Source organism: Anabrus simplex, chromosome 8, assembly GCF_040414725.1.
Source record: "Anabrus simplex isolate iqAnaSimp1 chromosome 8, ASM4041472v1, whole genome shotgun sequence".
NCBI lineage: Eukaryota > Metazoa > Arthropoda > Insecta > Orthoptera > Tettigoniidae > Anabrus > Anabrus simplex.
In genome coordinates this window covers 128,992,424-129,013,622 of record NC_090272.1, presented here as the reverse complement: position 1 = coordinate 129,013,622, position 21,199 = coordinate 128,992,424, and the positions used below count along the sequence as shown (strand labels likewise).

Below are 21,199 nucleotides of genomic sequence, written 5' to 3'. Positions count from 1 at the left end.
AGCCGAACTTTTCCTCGGACACTCCCAGCACTAAAAGCCACACGCCATTTAATTTCATTTTTCTGTTTGAACCATCAGTTCCCTCTTTAGGCCTAGGTGGACTGGCGGCTAAGCACGGAAGCAGGTTGAACCCGCGAGGTTTGAAAGAGGCCTCATGAACGTAAAATTAAGCACCAACACGTCAGACGCAAAGAGAATAAGACTGATTGGCTTGGTACTGACCCTCCCTGGAGCTGTAGGCCGACATGCAACCGTGCTCCGGGGGCCGTTAATTTCGTTACCAAATCCTTACCCAAGCCAGTTGTCGCTGGTCTGTCGTGCGCGCAACGTTGCCGTGAACTCTAATTTAAATTTCTTATGGTGGGAGTTACGAACGCACTAAAGAGTGATGTACATGTGCTATCCGGGTTTCTTTAGCATGTATATAATAGGACACGCCCTGGCACTTAGGAATAATGGCATAATAACCAGGGAAACGCACTAGAGAGGGACATCTTAACCAGTTTCGACTGTGTATAAAAATCTGTCTGCAGTGATAAGAATCAAGAGCTTTAAAAACGAAGCAGCAATCCAGAAATGAGTGATGCAGGGCTGCAGTTTTGTCTTCCCACTTCTTCAATGTTTACATAGAACAGGCAGTAATGGAAATCATAGAGAAATTTGGAAAGGGACTCACAACCCAAGGAGAGGAAATCAAAACCCTTAGATTTGCCAATGATATTGTTGTTTTGTCTGGGTTTGCGGAGGATCTAGGGAAATCACCGAAGGATATGGACAAGCAAATGTGGAGCAAGTCAGAGAAAAACAAATGCTTGGCACCCTTAAAATTGAATACACTGCCTAAATACTTAGTCCTGTCGAACAATGGAGCGAATTGAGTGTACTTGAAATTTGATTTGCCAGAAAGAGAGTTTATATGAATTTTCTTCGTATCTCGAATAGTTAGCAAGATAAAAATGTTTTGCTGTGTATTGCTGCATGCTTTGTCCTTGGTCTCCTTTTCTTGGTTTCTTTCACGTAAAAGCTACTTGATGGACCATGCTAAAAGTTGGCAAGCATACAACTGGAACCGTTGGTTAACATATAGACTGTGACAGTTTATCTTGTGGTGGCCCTGCAGGGAAATAAAATATGAAGCAATACGGGACTGCAGAGGATCTAGAGAAATCACCAAAGGATATGGATGGAATCGGCGGGCTGTATTTTGTTTTCCCACCTTTTCAATGTTTACATAGATCAGGCAGTAAAGGAAATCAGAGAGAAATTTTGAAAGGGAATCACAATCCAAGGAGAGGAAATCAAGACCCTGAGATCGGCCGATGTTGTTTTGTCTGGGACAGCGAAGGATCTAGAGAAATCGCTGAATGATGTGGACAGTCTTGGGTAAGGAGAACAAGATGAAAATAAATAAGTCTAAACTAAAATTAATGGAGTATGGTCGAACGAAGTCGGGTTATGCAGGTAATATTAGATTAGGAAATGAAGTCTAAAAAAATCACATTAAGTCCAAAATAGAATTAATGGAGCATGGTAGAACGAAGTTGGATTATGCAGGCAATATTAGATAGGAATTGTACTCTTAAAGGAAGTAGATGAATTGTTACTTGGGTAGTAAAATAACTAACGATGGCAGATGTACGGAGGACGTAATGCAGACTAGCACAAGCTGGGAAGGCCTTTCTTAAGAAATTTGCTGACTTTGAACATTGATATAATAGTTAGAAAGACTTCTGTCTGGAGCGTGGCAATTTATGGAAGTGAAAACATATACGATAAATAGCTCAGAAAGATAGAGAATGGAAGCTTTCGGAGTGTGGTGTTGCAGAAGAATGCTGAAGGTGAGATGGGCAGTTCGAATCACAAATGGAGAGATGTGTTTGAGTCATCAGTCCATAGACTGGTTCGATGCAGCATTTCACGCCAGCCTATCCTGTGCTAACCTTTTGATTTCTACATAACTCCTGCATCCTACATCTGCTCTAATCTGCTTGTCATGTTCATACCTAGCTCTACCCCTACGATTCTTGCCGCCAACACTTCCTTTAAAGACCAATTGATCAAGTCCTTGGTGTCTTATGATGTGTCCTATCATTCTATCTCTTCTTATGAAATTTACCAAAATTGATCTCCTCTCACCAATTTGATTCAGTGTATCTTCATTCGTGAATCGATGTATCCATCTCACCTTTAGCATTCTTCTGTAACAAATTTCAAAAGCTTCTATTCATTCTTTTTGAGCTAGTTATCTTTCATGTTTCACTTCCATACAATGCCACACTCCAGACAAAGGTCTTCAGAAAAATATTTCTAATTCCTATATCACTGTCCGAAGTAAGCAAATTTTTTTTCGTAAGAAAGCCGCTTGTGCTAGTCGGCATTTTATGTCCTCCGTACTTCTGCCATCATTCGTTATTTTAATACCCAAGTAACAATATTCATCTATTTCCGTGAAGACTTCATTACCTAATCTAATATTACCTGCATCACCTGCCTTCGTTCGACTGCACTTCATTACTTTTGTTTTGAACTTATTTATTTTCATCTTATACTCCTTATACAAGTCTCTGTCCATACAATTCAGTAATTTCTCTAGATCTTCTGCAGTCTTGGATAAAATAACAATATCATCAGCAAATCTCAGGGTTTTGACTTCCTCTCCATGGATTGTTATTCCCTTTCCAAATTCCCCTTTTATTTCCTTTTTCGTCTGTTCTGTGTAAACATTAAAAAGGCGAAGGGGGGGGGGGGGGACGACATAAACTGCAGCCTTGCCCTCGCTCCTTTCCGGATTGCTGCTTCTTTTTCAAGGGTCTCGATTCTTGTCACTGCGGACTGATTTTAATACAGATTGTAGATAATTCTTCGTTCTCGGTATCTGATCCCGATCACTTTCAGAATCTCAAATAGCTTGGTCCAATCAACATTATCGAATACCTTTTCTAGATCTATGAACACCAGGTTTGGGGCTTGTCTTTCTTAATTCGATCCTCTAAGAACAGATGTAAAGTCAGGATTGCTTCACTTGTTCCTACATGTCTTCTGAAGCCAAACTGATATTTTCCCAACTCAGTATCAACTTTTTTTTCTATTCTTCTGTAAATAATACATGTTAAAATTTTGCAGGCATGAGATACCAGCTAATGGTGCGATAGTTTTCACACTTGTCCGCACCAGCTTTCTTGGAAATAGGTATACTAGCGTTCTGCCGAAAATCCGATGGCACTTTACCTGTCTCACATCTTACTTACACTCTAGATGGAATAACTTTTCCATGCTGGTTCTCCTAAGGCAACCCGTAGTTCAGAGGAAATATCATCAATTCCAGATGCCTTGTTCCTATTTAGGTCTTCCACAGCTCTGTCGAACTCTGACCTCAAAATTGGGTCTCTCATGTCATGGGCATCGACTGCCTCTTCGTGTTTCAGAACCAAATCATATAAGTCTTCATCTTGATACAACTGTTGGATTTGTTCCTGCCATCTTTCTGCTTTGTCTTCTTTCCCTACAAGTGGTTTTTCATCTGAGCTCTTAATATTCATACTCCTAGATTTCCTTTCTGCAATGGTTTCCTTAATTTTCCTGTATGCAGCATCTACCTTTCCTAGGACCATACAACCTTCAACAATCTTGCACTTCTCCTGCAGCCAGTCTTCCTTAACTATCTTGCACTTTTCTATCCACTTCATACTTTAATCGGCTGTATTCTTTTCTGCCCTGTCCATTTCTTGTATTTTTGTCGTTCATCAATCTGAGTTATCCATCGATTCTTAGTTGATCTTTCCTTCCTTCCTTCCTTCCTTCCTTCCTTCCTTCCTTCCTTCCTTCCTTCCTTCCTTCCTTCCTTCCTTCCTTCCTTCCTTCCTAATATTTCTTCAGCAGGCCTACTGACCTCATTTTTCACGACTGTCCCTTCTTCCTCTATTGTGTTTCACCCTGCCTTTTCATTTAGTCCTTGTGCATCATGTTCCTTGAAACAATCCCTCGCACTCTTTTCTTTCAACTTGCCTAGATCCCATCTCCTTGCACTTCTTCCTTTCTTCAATTTCTTCAACTTCAGATGCCATTTCATGACCAACACGTTGTGGTCAGAGTCCACATCTGCTCCTGGGAATGCCTTGCAATCCAACACCTGGTTTTTGAATGCTTAATCATAATGAAGTCTATTTTATACCTTCCAGTGCCTCCTGGTCTCATCCACGTATACAGCAGTCGTTTGTGGTGTTTGAACCAAGTTTTAGCAAGGACTAAATTATGATTAGTGCAGAATTCAACCAGCCTATTTCCTCTATCATTCCTTTGTCCCAATCCGAATTCCCCTACTGTCTTACCTTCTGTTCTTTGGCCTACCACTGCATTCTGGTCTCCCATCATAATTTGATTCTCGTCACCTTTTACATATTGTATTAAATCTTAGTAGGCATATAGACTTGCACTATTATGGCGGGCATTGGTTTGGTGTCTATCTTTACAACAATAATCCTCTCACTATGCTGTTTGTAGTAGCTTATGTGCTGTCCTATTTTCTTATTCATTATTAAGCCAACTCCTGCATTTCCCCTCTTTGATTTATGTAACCGTTACCCACAGTTACACGACACATGGTAAAGAAATAATTATAAAAGTTAAATTACATGGAATTTATACACCTTTAAGATAAATCGAGGCACCAAATGAAACTCCATCGAGAAATAAACAAATGAACATCAGGTTGATCAACTTGACAACTACAAAGGAAGGATGGGGAGCATGCGTGGGAACCCTACCAGGGCCATAGGGGATGTGCGTTGAGGCTGAAGGAAAGAGATACATTAATATAATGCAAGTTCCAGAATGTAACGATTAAAGGTAGTAGGAACCACATTATAAATTTACAATATTAAGTGAAAGTTAACGGTGCTTTGAGATAATTGCACTACATAATGGAACAAGAGGGTGACCAGAAATGATAAAACTTGGTGCAGAGGCTAGTTTAACTTACTCCCACACCAAAAAACACTTCCAGTGTGCAGCAGAGGAAAAACTAGCGTACATCAAGTGACACAAAGTTATGGGAGGCAAACCCTGAGGGAAATTAAATTTATCTATTAATTACACTGTTCACCAAACCGAAAGAAAATGTTAATTTCCTCCAAAGTCAAATAATCGGGCCCAGCTGAAAAGCTAAGACATCTTAATAATTGAGTGGCGAGTCAGGGCAAATATGGTAAACTCCTTTGTGAAAAGAAAAGCTAGCATTGAATTTAAATTAAGTTGAAATGAAACCAACAGTGCTCACCCCAAGGCAGGCCATCCCGGGTGAGAGGATCGCTGAAGTGCGTCTGCTCGCTAGACCTGCAAGAAGCAAAAAGACGTCAAAGGTTTACCTCTCTCTCTCTCTCTCTCTCTCTCTCTCTCTCTCTCGGAAGGTGAAGCTGGCCACGGTCCGATCACCAGGTAACCAATCAGGCCACAGAAGCTTACCTTTCGCCACCCAGATTCACCAATCGATACCCCTGTTATTTTCTTCAACGGAAATATTTATCGAGAACCTTCCATCTTACGAAACTAGTACAGAACTAGACCATGCTTCTAGGATCGACAGGGACGGACACCCGCTGTCCGAAAGTCGAGGTCACGAAAGTTTCACAGTGTTACAAAGTATCCCCCAACAATAACGATAACAACCCTTAACAGTTTAGTAATATTAATAATAGTTACATTTTCAAACGACTGTCTTCTGTAAGTCCACCAGTCCAAATACAACACACTTTTTTTTTTCTTTCTACAAAACCTGCCACAATTTTGTGTTTTTAATTCTATAGTCCCCTGACCAAATCCTGTTCATCTTGCCGACGTACTTTGTTTATACCAACTACATCTAACTTTAGTGTATCCATCTCCCTTTTCAGATTATCTGGCCTACCACAATGATTCTGACTTCTAACATTCCACGCTCCGACTCGCAGAATGTCAGTATCCATCTTCCTGATGATCGCCCCCTCTCGTGTTGTCTCCACCCAGAGATCCTAATGGGGGACTATTTTACCTGCAGAATATTTTACTCGGGAGGAAGTCATCATCAGTACATCATTCATACAGAGAGAGCTGCATGTCCTCGGGAGTTAGTTACAGGTGTAGTTTCTTTTGCTTTCAGCTGTGTAGCAGTGTCACCATAGCTAAGCCATGTTGAGTATTATTACAAGGCCTTATCAGTCAATCATCTAGATTGCTGCCCTTGTAACTTCCAAAAGGCTGCTACTCCCCTTTCGATGAACATTTCGGTAGTCTGGTCTCTCAACAGATACCCATCCGATATGGTTCCACCTGTGGCTCGGTTATCTGCTTCTTTGGGATGCGCAAGCCTTTCTACGGTGGCAAGGTCACGTGGTTCGCGGGGGAGGAAAATGGAGGGATACTGAATCGAATTTGTGAGAGGAGAACGATTTGGCAAAATTTGACCAGAAGAAGAGACAGAATGATAGGATACATCTTAAGGCATCCAAGTCTTGTTCATTTAGTTCTTGAGGGAAGTGTAGGCGATAAAAACGGCTGGGGTAGACCAAGGAGAAGGTTAGTACAGCACAGGACAGGGGGACATGGAGGGCTGCAGCTTGAAACAGTGCAGTTGTGTTGTCTTCAATATCCTCCTTACAGAAGACCTCCATTTTCAGAACAAAACCTGAAGCTTCACCACAATGAACAGGTTTAAAAAAATATATACACAGAACTGTACATCTCCTCAGAAACCTCAGATTCCCTCATCAATTTTAAAGTTTTCATTTGGTGCATATGAAAACAAATGAGCAAATTTTATGCGAGGGGTCATGGTGAAGAGTGTTTAGTAGGATGTAGGTTGCATTGTCATTGACGTACAAATTACACAAAATTGCTACGAAGTGATTCCTGTTCATCATCAAAGATGGAAATTGAGTAGATATAAATGACTAGCCCAAGAACCTCATAGTTTGGATATCTTCAGAAGCCACATGTGAATAACTATAGAAAAGAATATAGTTCACGAAGGTGGACAGCTTGCCAGGAATTCCACAAACTGTGTTTCTTTATTTTGTTGGTTTGCTTTAGTTTATCTATAATGGATGATAAGTACTTGTTTGATTCTATTTCTATATGTTTATAGGTTGCAGAAAAATATTTCAAAACAGTCAGTAGCTGTTGATGCTGTCGTATATATTACCATCAAGAATTCATGAATATGTGTTTGTGTATATTCGTTTATATGATTTTGTGGTTGTTTGTTTTTACATTACTACAGGTTAAAACTTTTCAGAATTACTTTTCATTTGAACTTTTAGTGTGTTTTTCTTTAAAAGAGTAATCTATAAACTTTATATATATATATATATATATATTTTTTTTCAAGGCTGAAGATGGTCCACTAGGGCCAAGACGTGTGCCTTTAATGTGTTTTTTTTTCTTACCATTTCTTGTTTTGACCCAGGTGGACTAATTACATAGTTTCCTTTACATGTAACCTCCCTCAGTTGCGTAATGTGAGCCATTTTCTACTCCCTCAGCTGTTCATATTTGTATGCTCCTACAATGTTCATACTGATTTACAAGGGTTATAAATTAAAAGAAGTGGCAACACTGATATTACCAAGTATTTAATGCGGTCATCAGCAAAATTTCACTACATCCCTTCAGTATATTCACACCGGTAAAGTTCCTATCCTTCTGCCAAATGTTTGCTAGCCGTATCATGCCAGCATTGAGGTGGTCTCTGTTGGTCACAGCGACAGAGTGCACTACTGTATAGAGCACTGATGGAACATCAGGGAGCCTTATACCTCTGAGAGCTTCTTTCAGCTGAGGGAACAAATCAGTCACGACGACTCATGTGAGGGTAATATGGAGGTTGTTCCAAGGCTCTCAACGCCACCACCGCAACATGGTTGTCACTACTTTTGCCACATGGCAATGCACATGGTCATACAAGATGCAAGATTCCGCAAGAAATGGTCAGGTCGGGAGTGATCCTGCTACCCTAAGCGACAGTAGACAGTACTACCTGCGACTGTCTGGCCGAGGGTTGGGCGGCCGACACCAAACCCGACAGACTAGGGGAAGGCCAACAACTACGGGTGGAGTAGTTTTCCCCTAGAAGGTTTGATGAGACGTTTGTGTAGGAAATGACACATAAATTCATCAGCTGCTGCCTTGCAGTGAGGTAGGGGACTGCCAAAGGCTAAGGGAGAATACTCCTGACAGAAAATCCCCAGCAGTGTTAGGTTTAGCAAGTCAACTGAAGGGTTATATCGATTGCTTTCAACTACAAAAGGAACCTCGGAACGCAAAAATACCGGATAGACACACCTTCTCAAACATCTGCAACCTATGATGACCGTAAGGCTGATGTTCAAGTACGATGTTCTGAGAAGAAGCCCAAAAGAAAGAGTCCTAAACACAGAATTGGAACATTAAATATCCTGACCTTAACTGGCAGAAGCAAGGAGCTGATAGATATGATGGAAAGGAGGAACCTCTGTATTCTTCGCCTGAGTGAGGCAAAGTGGAAGGGAAGAGGAAGAAGAAAGTTAAGAAAAGGATACAAACTACATTGGAATGGAAATAAAACAGAAGCCAAAAATGGTATAGGTTTTATATTAAGAGAGGACATTGATGTCATCAGTGAGGTAATATATGTTAATGAAAGAATTATTAAGTTGAACTTCTCTCTTAACAAGAGTGTGCTGACAGTAGTCCAGGTGTATGCCCCACAGACTGGCTGTAACAAAGAGGAAAAAAGAACAGTTCCGAACTGATTTAGAAGAAGCCATAGAAAGAGAGGAAAATATCATAGTAATGGGAGATCTAAATGCTCAAGTTGGATCAGACAGGCTTGGATATGAAAATGTACTAGGTCCATATGGTTATGGAGACAGGAACCCAGAAGAGAAAGTCTTCTAGATCTATGTGTAAGAAATGGCTTGAGAATAAACAACAGTTGGTTTCAGAAGCAGCTAAGTCATAAACTAACAAGATACAGTTGGAATGGAGATACTAAAACTCTGTTAGATTATTTTATATCAGACAATGAAGCAGAAAAGACCATATGTGATGTCAGAGTTATACCAAGTGAAAGCCTGGACAGTGACTACAGACTTCTCCTCGCAACAATAAAGCACATTGAAATTTATAGAACTCAGAAATACAGGAAACCAAAAATCAAGATATGGGAGCTAAAGAAGGCAGAGAAACAACTTGAATACACAAAAAAAAGTGACCAATAAATTACCATCAGATGCATTACAACAAGGCAACATCGAGTGGACTAGATTCAAAGAAAGCATTGTCGGAGCTGCATTAGAAGTTTGTGGTAAAACTAATAGCAAAATGAAGGCAAAAGAAACTCCTTGGTTAAATGATCGGGTGAAGATTGCTGTCAAAGTGAAAAATGAAACCAGGAAAGCCAGAAACAAAGAAATGCCAAAAGGAAGTCAAAGAAATGAATCTAGAGTAAACGAACTGCAGCAGAAATACAGAGATCAGAAACTACGAGTAAAGAAAATTGTGGCCGAAGAAAAACAGAAAGCTTGGGCTGATTTTACTGATAAACTAGAGCAAGACAGCAAAGCTAATTCTAAACTACTTTACCGAACAATACGAAATATAAGAAGAGACAATGAATCCATAAGAGCAATAGAGGAACCAGATGGTAACATAGTTAGGGAAGAGACAGAAATAAGGAAGATTACGAAATCCTATTTTGATAATTTATACAACAGTACTGGGAAAGACTCCAATGATGTAACCACGCAGATCAGCTTAAGCTGCAATGATGAGCCTGACCATATACTCTAATACACCAATACCGGACAGCTCTATCTCAACAGCATTGAGCAGAGTGCGAACAGCGACGGTAGTGACATCTAGCATGCAGGTGTGACGCCCAGGAACTGCAAACTTGTCTATGCTACAGTTGAGAGGAAAGCATCTACACCCATTGGAAATATTTTTGTTAAAATAATTGAACAATCATAATAATTAAATTAGTTGGATTGGTGGTCAAGCCTATGCAAATAATACACTGAAATAATTTTCTTACGCCGAGCTAAGTGGCTCAGACCGTTGAGGCGCTGGCCTTCTGATCCGAATTTGGCGGGTTCGATCCCGGCTCAGTCCGCTGGTATTTGAAGGTGCTCGAATACGTCAGCTTTGTGGAGGTAGATTTACTGCCACGTAAAAGGATTCCTGCGGGATGGAATTCCGGCACGTCGGCGTATCGCAAAACCGTAAAAGTAGTTAGTGGGGCGTAAAGAACATTATTATTATTATTATTATTATTATTATTATTATTATTATTATTATTATTATTAATTGCTTACAGTAAAAATAGCTGACTGGATTCGAAACTCATGGCCTTCAATTTTCAATTTCAAGACTGCCGCGATAACCATTACGCTACAAGCCCACAAGTTTTCAAATGTGAAATTCATGGTGCTGCGTATTTAACAACGTGGACCCTTAAGTGTGAGTGTACTAGAGTTCCATATTTGTAAATGTTATTGGTTTTACTCAAAAAAAAAATCAAAGTAGTTATTTCATTCCCTCCTCTCAGACGAGGAGAGGGCGGGCCGACAGCTACACTAGTACCTCTTTGGCCGTAGAAAGAGGAGGATTTTGAAGAAAAACCGAAAAGACAGAGGAGGGATGTCTTGTACATACCGTGAGAGGACAAAAAGTAGTGGATTGGCGCAGGGGCACCGCAACAAGAAGCCAGGTCTCAGGGGGGACCCGCAAAGCACCCCGCATGAGCGGACCCCAACAAACATCAGAGGACAGGGACGAAATTTTATTGACGTATCTCGGATGCACATATTGGAGAATAATGATTATTTACATACAGTGAACAGGCATTACAGAAAGTGATAATAGTTACAGATATTGAGCTAGTATGATAGGGGGGTGTGGAGTAAAGTAGGTTTGGGACAGAAGGTAGTTAATGGGAATGATTATATGGGTGATGGAGGTAGCAAGTATTCGGAGAAGGTCCAAGATCGTGAGGGGCGGTAGGAATAAATAAATAAATAAATAAATAAATAAATAAATGTATTACACGTATTGAGATGGTAGTATGGGTGAGGGCGGAAGGAAGCTTGGGTAAGGAGGAGGGTAGTGTTGTAAGAGAAGGTAGTATAGGGTGGTGGTCATATTGATGACGGAAGTGGCAAATAAACGAAGAAGGTCCAAGATCTGGAAAGGGGGCAATAGGAAATGTGGCTGGGGAGCTGGACGATTGAAAGTGGCCGGCGGGAGGGTGGGTAGCGGGACAGAGGATGAACTAGGAGAAAAGTGACGAGGGGAGGGATGGGCAGTTCGAGGTGGGGAGCGAGAAGGCTCCACGCGATATGTTCGCCTACGGAAACGAACTCCGGTAGCGATGAGATGGTCGATATCAGCTGTGGAAGGGAGTTGGAGGTGAATCATAAAAGTTGGACCATCGTCGTTATAGATGCGAAACACCAGTTGTAGTTCATGAAGTAGATCACGTTCAGTGACGGCAGGGGCGATTCCACGGATGACGCAGCTCGGAGGTGGAGTTAGTTGACTAGCTGGAGTAGAGTCGTCTGCATGGCCAGGGGAAAGTGGCGGAGCTGCAACAGTGGTAGTTACGAGGTTGGCAGGGTGCAGCTGGGAACTGGTTAGGGTCGTAGACAAGGAAGTGGTAGACATGATAGAAGAGGGATGGCTATACGTAATAGTGGAGGTAGAAAAAGACGGGGAAGGATGGACAGAAGTGGTAACGGTGGTGGTGGTGGTGGTGGTGGTGGTGGTGGTGGTGGTGGTGGTGGTGGTGGTGGTAGTAGTAGTAGTAGTAAGAGCGGGCGAGGAGTGATTGTCAGTAGGAGTGATGGGGAAGTCAGGAAGGGAAATCATTTGCTGTAAAAGATGCTCCGGTGTAGGCACCGCTGAATATGAGGCACCAAAGAGACAAACACCGTTTGCGATAATTCCTTGCGGTGGACTTGGATATCGAAAGAAGGCCACGGCATCTGGAGAAGGTTGACCAGGTAATCCGTCTTGAAGGCGAAGAACAGCGCCGTTGCCGCTGCTGCGAAGTTCATCCCGGATGGCGGTTGGCTAGTAAGAGGTGTCCACGCCCTTGATGAGACAGGTATACACATCGGGGAAGGCGACAGCCAACTAGGCGTCTGCCAATTAGATTGTTCTTGGGCCGGCTGAGACAGCGACGAGAAGAGGGCCACCCAGCCGCAAATATAGTGAGGCGTGACGTAGTGTTGGTGTGATTTGGTTTTACGTCCCACCAATATTTCAGTAGAGTATTTGATTGATTTCTTAATATAAGTGGCATAGAATGTAACCTCAACATAGATGCGAGGTCATTACCTTTTCTAATACCTGCGATCCTTATCAGTTCCCATGGCATTATCTTGTTTGTTAATTTGTTCAGCACATAACGCTTTTCTCGGAATTTAACTGCAATGTAAGATTATTTTGTGACAAACACTGATACATTATAAACAACACGCCAGTGCGCCAAGAATCATACAGATGACAATATGTTATTGAAGAGTTGGTCACACCAAGCCATGTAGGTAGCAGCACTATCTACTTTCTCGCTGAAAACCGCAAGCTGTCCGGTGTTATCATATTAAAGTATTTGGTCTGACCAAGATAGCCCGCCAACATGGAAGGAAGTAGAGACTTCCCTTAATAGTATGCCGAAAGAAAGATCAACAGGATTTGATGAAGTCAGTGCAGATATGATCAAAGCAATTGGTGCAATAGGAATACAGTGGCTTCATTGTGTAAGTAATGCAATATGGAAGGATAGGAAAGTCCCAGATGATTGGAAAAAGGTAATAATAATACCTCTCATCAAAAAAGTAAGCCGGAAGAAATGTAGCAATTATAGAGGGATCACTTTATTGTCTCATGGTTTGAAAATATTTGAGAAAATACTTGAAAAAAGGCTAAGGAAAATAAAAGAACCAAAACTACAGGAAGAACAATATGGATTCAGAGAACACCGATCAACTACCGATCTCATATTTGCACTTAGAATACTGTTAGAAAAGCATTGGGAGAAGGGCAAAGACTTAACACTAGTGTTTTTGGATGTTAAAAAAGCATTGATAGTGTTCCAAGGAAGACTATATGGGAATGCTTAAGAAAGAAAAATGTACCCAAAGGGCTTATCCTGAAAGTTAAAATGCTTTACGAAGACTGTTGCAGTTGCGTACAGATATTAAACGGTAATTCTGATTGGTTTCAAACCATTAAAGGAGTGCAACAAGGCAGTACCCTTTCACCCTTAACTTTTTATCACTGTCATGGATGAAGTCATGAAAGAAATTAAGCAGAAGAACAATATGGACATCAATACATTTGTATTTGCAGATAATGTAGTCATTTGGGGAAATACGGAGAAGGAAGTCCAAGAGAGGCTGAAAACCTGGAATGAACATTTGAAAGTACACGGATTAACAATAAATAAATCGAAAACTGTTACTATGTCTGTCAATAGGCAGAAGAAGAAAGGAAGAATAATGCTGGAAGGTACACAGCTCGAAACAGTAGACCAATATAAATATCTTGGGTGCATCATTTCAAGTGATAACAGAATCCTGCATGAGATTAACAACCGCATTCAAAAATCAGCTCAGTTTTACCATCAAGTTCGGAACCTCCTCTGGAATGAACAAGTTCCCTTAAGATCAAAGCAGATTCTCTTCCAATCATACTTCACCCCCATAACAACATATGGCCTAGAAACCTGCACAACAACCCAACAAGTGGATAGCAAACTACAAGCCTCAGAAATGAAGTTCCTACGAACTATGGTACAGAAGACAAAAAGGGACAGGGTAAGGAATGAAAGAATAAGGGAGGAAGCTGGTGTGTACCCATCCCTGAATGAAAAAGTGACAAGGGCCCGTTTGAAATGGTTTGGCCATGTCAAACGAATGGACGATAGAAGGGTAGAAAAACAATCCTACACACAGTCGTGGTCGGAAAATGACCTAGGAAGACCTAGGAAGAGATGGCTGGACCAAGTGAAAGAGGACATAGGAACAAGAGGAGTCAGCTGCGATTGCCGTCTTGAGAGAAGAGTGGTACATACATGGACAGACAGAAGTGGAGAGAGGTCGTAAACCTCACCCGGGCAAATGGAGTGGAAAACATGATGATGATGATGATGATGACTGCCACATAGCAGGCCACAAGTGGTGCTAAAGAAAATGGTGATAGTCCTGAAATATTAATTCTTAAAAGAATTATTTTGTAGTTCTGGGTCCACCTTTTCAATACATTTAAGCCCTAACAAAAAAATTCCACTAGAAGTTATTTTGAGGTAGTCACAACAAGTTGCATTTTTAAATAACATTTTTTAAGCATCCATGTTTTCATCATTAATTTTTATCATATTATTTGTGTAGTTTTTAGGATGTCCTTCAATTGTTTAAATTAGCAGAGGATGGCCCAATAACGGTTGAAACATGTTTTGAAATGTTTTATTTGACAAAATTCAGCACCCAGTTGGGTTGTGTTGAAAAAGTGGACCAGTAATTCAGCACTCAATTTTAGAGTTTTGTCTAAGTGGGTACACACCGGCTCACTCCCAGGTGGGGAGCGATTTCCCTGATTGGGGAAAATATTTAATTACTTGTTTAAAAACAATCTTAGAGTAAAATGAACTATAGAAGGGCCCTAAGAGTAATATTTACTTGAATATAGTGTATTTAATTGTTGAATAATCCCATTATTTTATTATTTCAATACTTTGTGCAAGAACGTACTAAATGCTTTCACACTGTGATATCGAGCTTGTTTCTTCCTATTAGCAAAGCTTTAGTTTTCATTTATACAGTAATTTTTACCTGAATATTTTAGGCAGTTCACTGACAATCTCTGCCTGGAAATAAATGTTTCTATATATGTACATTGTTGATTTACAAAGTCCACATGTACTTAAAAGATTAATAATTTAATAAATTATAATCCTCATGGAATTTTCTGTTATGTTGGTTAGCACTTTTGATGGAACCAGTTTATATGCATACAACTCATAAGAAACATATGCGGGCTATATTACACTACTCTACAGGTAATATTTACAGTCTTCACGGTGTCATGTCTTTTAGAGCTGTTCATTATGATACACATGGAACCCTGTCTTGGCTTCGCATAATTTGTATGATTCCATTCCAAAACTCTATAGTTTTCTTGGTATGTAAATTTTCCACCCCTAGTTACCCTTTCCATAACAAGAGGTTGTCAACAATTGAACCTTTACCATCAGGGGTATAAGCTCCAAAAATTTTGCTAACAGGTGGTCAAATACTGTCTTTATCTTGTGAATTTTGGGAGGAATTTGTCCATTATACTCCTCATTGTCAGAGATATCTAAAAAGCTGTGGAGGAAAATATAATAATAATAATAATAATAATAATAATAATAATAATAATAATAATAATAATAATAATAATGTTATTGGCTTTACGTCCCAATAACTACTTTTACAGTTTTCAGAGACTCTGAAGTGCCTGAATTTAGTCCTGCAGGAGTTATTTTGCATGGCAGTAAATCTACTGACAATACACTGACTTAATAGAGCACCTTCAAATACCATTGGCCTGAGCCAGGATTGAACCTGCCAAGTTGGAGTGAGAAGGTTGACCACCGCCTCAACCGTCTGGGCCACTCAGCCTGGGGAGGAAAAATCTCTTCTGTGTCATCGGCTCGTAGAAAATAGGCGTAGTCAACAAGCGATTGTGAGAAATATAGTGTCCTATTTTGGGTTTCTGTACAGTCCCCTGCAGCAACAGTATGACCATAAAAGGTTTATTTTGTCCTTATTTGCCCGGACCCAGTCTTGATCTCGACTCCTTCATTTCATCTTATTAAACTGGATTTTATATGCAATTTTCTACTGAGTATTTTTTGTCTGCTTGGCTATGTTCTGGCAAATCTCATCATTAAAAAGTAAAGTTTTGTTTTCCCTAAAATCTCACCCTTTACATCATGATTGAATTTTGGATCAGAGTGGGACCTTCTTTGATCGATTTCAGTCTAAGCTTACGAAGTTGCACTTGTTGGAATGTTCATTATTATTGTCACCACTGTCATTGTCATGATCGCTGCTTGAATTGGAGTGGAACACGAGTTGTCGTTTTCGCGACTGCTGAACATTCGCATCAGCTGCGCCCGAACCCTATACATTTGAGTCTGCCGTACTTATTCCAGGTAAATTCCTGTCACTTACAAATTCCCCTTCGGCAGAACTTACTTCACTATTCTCTATTCACTATTCACTATTCTCCCACTAAATTCTAACATTTTGTTTATCGTAACCCACAAATCATCTTTTAATGGTGGGGGCCCGTATTCCTTTTAGACATTTGAGTGGAAAAAATGTACGAAAAATATTTGAATAGAACTCTGGTCTCTACAGTTTGGAAGGAAATCATGAATTGTGCCTGTATTACGGATGCATACGATAATAAATTATGTGGAACTCGCGGTAAACACACACTCCAGTCATGAAGGAAGAAGTCTAGACTGGTGATAATAGATCAGATCACAGTTCTAAACTGTCATCAGAGAGGCCAGTTCAGTATCATAATCTCTAGAAATGCCTGCTACAGCAATATTATTGCAACTAAGGGACGATTAGGCAATAAGCTAAAGCTTCACCGCGGGGCTATTAGGCTTTAGGTTGCTCTTGCCCGGACGTAAGGTGCATTATTTATGATGCAGCTCCTGGATGACACATTGGTATTGGGAGAACCTAGTTGAAAATATTGTACACCAAAGGGCAGGCTCATCCAGAATACGCTGCTGAAAAAGAAACAAACCCCTGCAGGCAGGCAACTGAGAGAAAAATATTGAATCCGTGGATATATCCGTGTTTCCTGTCGAGCAAGCAACTTGTAGCTAAGGATCTTGCCGCATCGCCCACCAAACGGGTTAAAAATTAATATTTGAGAATTGTTGGAAAAAACAGAATTGTTATAAAATTTATTGTTTGCAAATAGCAATAGGATGCTGTGTTGACAGTGCTGCTTGGCGGTATGGTATGACCTTACCCTGTTGCTTTCACTCAAATTTTCTATGGACTTGGAGATCTTCGTTTTGGCCTCGTTCATTCAATAGCCAGATTAGGTCAGACTCTTATAGCCGTGCCCCTGGTTCTTCAAGGGTCCCAGTGCGTCACAGAAGCATGCCCACTTCATTGATATATCTATCGAGATGGGTACTATTTACAATGTGGTGCTCCCATTTCTGTATGTGTATTTAGTGGTGGGAAATGTAACAGCATGCACTTTTCCTCAGGTTGAGAATGTGTAACACATGCCATACTTTAACCCTCGATCCGGTAGCTGACGACAGATCGGCAGGTGTGCGCCTATCTCAATCGCCGCTGACGATAGGTCGTCAGGTCTGCTTAACCGGTAAATACAGCTAGGAGGAGTTGTGAGTATTTCCGTTAAATGGCAGCATTCATCAGGCATATTTCCTCCTTGGAATGTGGAATGTTTCGGTGTTAAATACATCCATTTATGTGTGATATCTTTGATACAAATGAAAGTCGCAATTTGTACAGCTTTGAAACACGTGTTGATTTTGTGACTTGCTTTCATTGTTTACTGTTTACACTGTGTGTTATGCAAGCACAATGGCTACATTTTCGAATGTAAATAATGAAGATATTGTAATAGAATGAAATGCATCTGTAAATTCAAGGCCTGTTGCAGCAGAATGGATAAGTGTTGTGCCACTGAGGTAGGTTATGAACACCCACTGGTTAGAGCTCTATCAACTACCATACTTTTTATTGAATAATTCATAAAGTACTAAAACTATTCACTTAAAATTTGCATGCCTATCATCAGAATGGATTTCTCTACAAAATTTATATTTTGAAAATTTTCCGAAAAGCTCATTAGTCAATTGTATTTGATGTGTAAAAAATATTTTAGATATTTTTGAGTGGGCAATTAAAGGGGCAGGAAATTTTTAAAAAGCATTACACTGAGGGTAAATGCAAACCACTTTTCAAATTTTGCAGTTCATACTAAATGTTTTGGTGCATGTGCACATTATGTGTATAAAACAGAAACACCTTTCAGAGTGAAAACGTGTGGTACACACCCACCGGTTAGAGCTATTTCAACTACCGGTTCGAGGGTTAAGATATCCAATCCCATCTTCTAAGGATACAGTAGAACCTCGATAATTCAAAATCGGTTAATTCAAAATGCCGCGTAATTCGAAGAATCTCTCGTTCCCCGAAACACGAGGTACGGCTTTTCGTGTTATTTAAATTGTTTAATTCGAAATATGGATAATTCGTAATTCGAAGAACAACGTCGGTCCCAGTATTGAAATTCAGACTTTTAATTCGAAATTGCCCTTCAATTTGTTAAAAATAATACTTTACGGCGTAATTTGAATAAAAAATTCTCCGCGTCACGATAGAACGCGTCTTCCGAAACGTGTATCTTTCCGCATTTTCACTTTGAGTTTGGTGTTCGGAACGTGTATCTTTCCGCACTTTCACTTTGAGTTTGGTGTGTCTACAGCGTGCTTCAGAGTTGCCAATTTCTAGTGAAATCATAGTTCTTTTGTATTCTTCTAGTTACTCATTTTATTTAAAGTTTTAGTGTGCAGTTATAAACTTCGAAGTTGTTATATTTTATCAATACTGTGTTTTAGTTTATTGTTACGATATTTTAGTTTAGGGCACGTGTGTTCCTTTTTTTTGTGTTGCGATGGCTAAGCGTCAGTATTCTTCAAAGACACTCAGCGAGAAAGTGAAAATTATAAGGGAGGTCGACAAAGGACAAAAGACGAAAACTGAAATATCTAAAGAATTTGGAATTCCTGTGTCCGCACTTTCAACGTTTTTAAAAAATCATGAGAGCATAGAAGCTCAGGAAATGCAGGGTGTAAATACAGCAAAGCGAATGCGCATTCGAGGAGCTAAACACTCCGATTTGGAAGTACAATTGATCGAGTGGTTTCAGCATGTTCGGGCAAACAATATCCCAGTAGTGGCGAGATTATTAAGGGGAAAGCGAATGAAGTGGCGCTGAAGATGGGTCTTGAGTTTCAGTGTTCGAACGGGTGGATTCAGCGTTTTAAGGAACGGCACAATATCACATGGCAGGCAGTGTGTGGAGAAGCCGAATCAGTGAACACTAGTGATGCAGACAGTTAGCGAGAAAAGGTGGCTCACATAATCAATTCGTATGCACCGAACAATATCTTCAATGCCGATGAGACTGCATTGTTTTTTAATGCCGAGCCCAAACGGACTTATGGTTTTAAGGGAGAGAAGTGTCATGGCGGGAAATCTTACAAAGATAGGGTCACAGTCCTTCTGTGTTGCAATGCGGACGGAAGCGAGAGACTTCCTCTCCTCGTCATAGGCAAGTTCGAGAAACTGCGATGTTTTAAAGGCATCAGGCACTTTCCGTGCAAATATATGTCGTCTAAGAATTCCTGGATGACAGGCAAAATTTTTGACGAGTGGCTGGTATGCCTTGACCGCAAAATGGCATGCCAGGACAGGAAAATACTTCTGTTGTTGGATCAGTGCGCTGCACACAAACATAATCTAATTTTAAAACATGTGCGTCTTCTTTTTCTGCCGGCCAACACTACGAGCTACTTGCAGCCCCTAGACCAAGGCATAATTTCATCTGTGAAACGTGCCTACAGAAAGCGACTGGTGCGTTACTTTCTCAGGGAAGTTGCTAGAAATATTCCGGCGGGAGAAATACGCAAGTGGAACGTAATTGATGCAATGCGGAGTGTGACAGTTGCCTGGGACTCTGTTTCTTCATCGACCATCAAGAACTGCTTCGTCAAGTGTGGTTTTGGTTCGTTGAATGAAGTAGAAAAAGGAGCAGAAGAAGACGACGGCGATAATGAAGATGAATGGGAGGAGTTACGGGAAAAGTCCGATGTCGGTATGACTTTCTCCGAATACATCGCCATAGACCATGCGGAGACTACTTCAGAAGAGCGGGATCCCGCCATGATGATCAGCTGTGATCACGTGACGCCAGAGGGAGATGCAGCTACAGCTGATGTTGAACACAACGAAGATACGGCGCAGACGGCAACTATTCCGTCAAAGAATGATGTACTTGCCGCTCTCGCCGTGTTGGATTCAGTGATAAGTGCTAGTGATGCTGACGACGCTACAATTAAGGCTATGGCCCATATGGAGCAGTTCGTAGCTAGTGTTTATAAAAAGAAGATGAAGCAACTTCTCATACACTCTTTCTTTAAAAGGCAATAAGCCTAATGTGTGACAAAAAAGCCCTACTGGATCATTAAACATTTGTGAACTATTCAGGTACTGTACATAGTTATCTATTATTCTTTATATTTGTTTAAAATGTATGTCTGGGTTTTTATTGTTTGTTTTGTTGGTGCCATGTGTTTCCCATATATGTCTGGGTTTTTAAAGTGTGTTTTGTTGGCGTAATGTGTTTCCAATTTGGACAGCCTTGTTGGCTCCCCTGTGCAAGTGCTTTATACTGCACGTAAATCAAGTAGGTTATAACATATTTGCTTAAATTGCGTCGTGCATATATACAGTAGATTACCGTACTGCTTGTCTTTGAATCGTGTTTTATTTTTCCCGGGTGTCAGGTTACGTTTGACAGTATATGGCGTTATCCAAGAGCATTATTTCAATAAATGCACCTTGTTAGATACATTTAGGATTGTTTTTCCCTACGGCATTTGAAAGGTTTAACTGTGAATCAAGGTTAACTCGTGCAGTAACGGGCATTGGAATATTTTGTAACGCGGCAAGGGTTGGTACTTCTGAATTGCGAATCGGCGGTTAATTCGAAATCACGTAATTCGAAGTCCGATTTTTGAGTCCCAACGACTTTGAATTAACGAGGTTTTACTGTAATTCTTATGCAGTCCATCAGTCTACGGAGATGATGCATCACACTTAGTCTACCTGATCATCAGAAATGGACGTCAGACATGTGCAAGGTAAATCCATGGACACTTTCTGACCCCCACGAAATACACTTAATCATTGTGCAACAGTTCAATATGGTAATGCATCCTTGTCAATGGCTTTTCATAAGCCTTGATGAAATTCCTGTGCGTTTTTGTCACAGAGCACCGGTAGTTTGATCCAGGGTTGCTGTTTTAACTTTGTGAACATGTGTTATGACAGTACGATCACGTTACCTCTTT

At 40.5% G+C, this 21,199-nt stretch overlaps 1 protein-coding gene across 1 annotated transcript in view; it reads left to right on the top strand.

Moving 5' to 3' along the window:
* The window catches only part of LOC136878884 (zinc finger protein on ecdysone puffs), a 304,897-nt gene that overhangs the window by 143,467 nt on the left and 140,231 nt on the right, over nt 1-21,199 (top strand). The gene's annotated exons all lie outside the window — the stretch shown is intronic.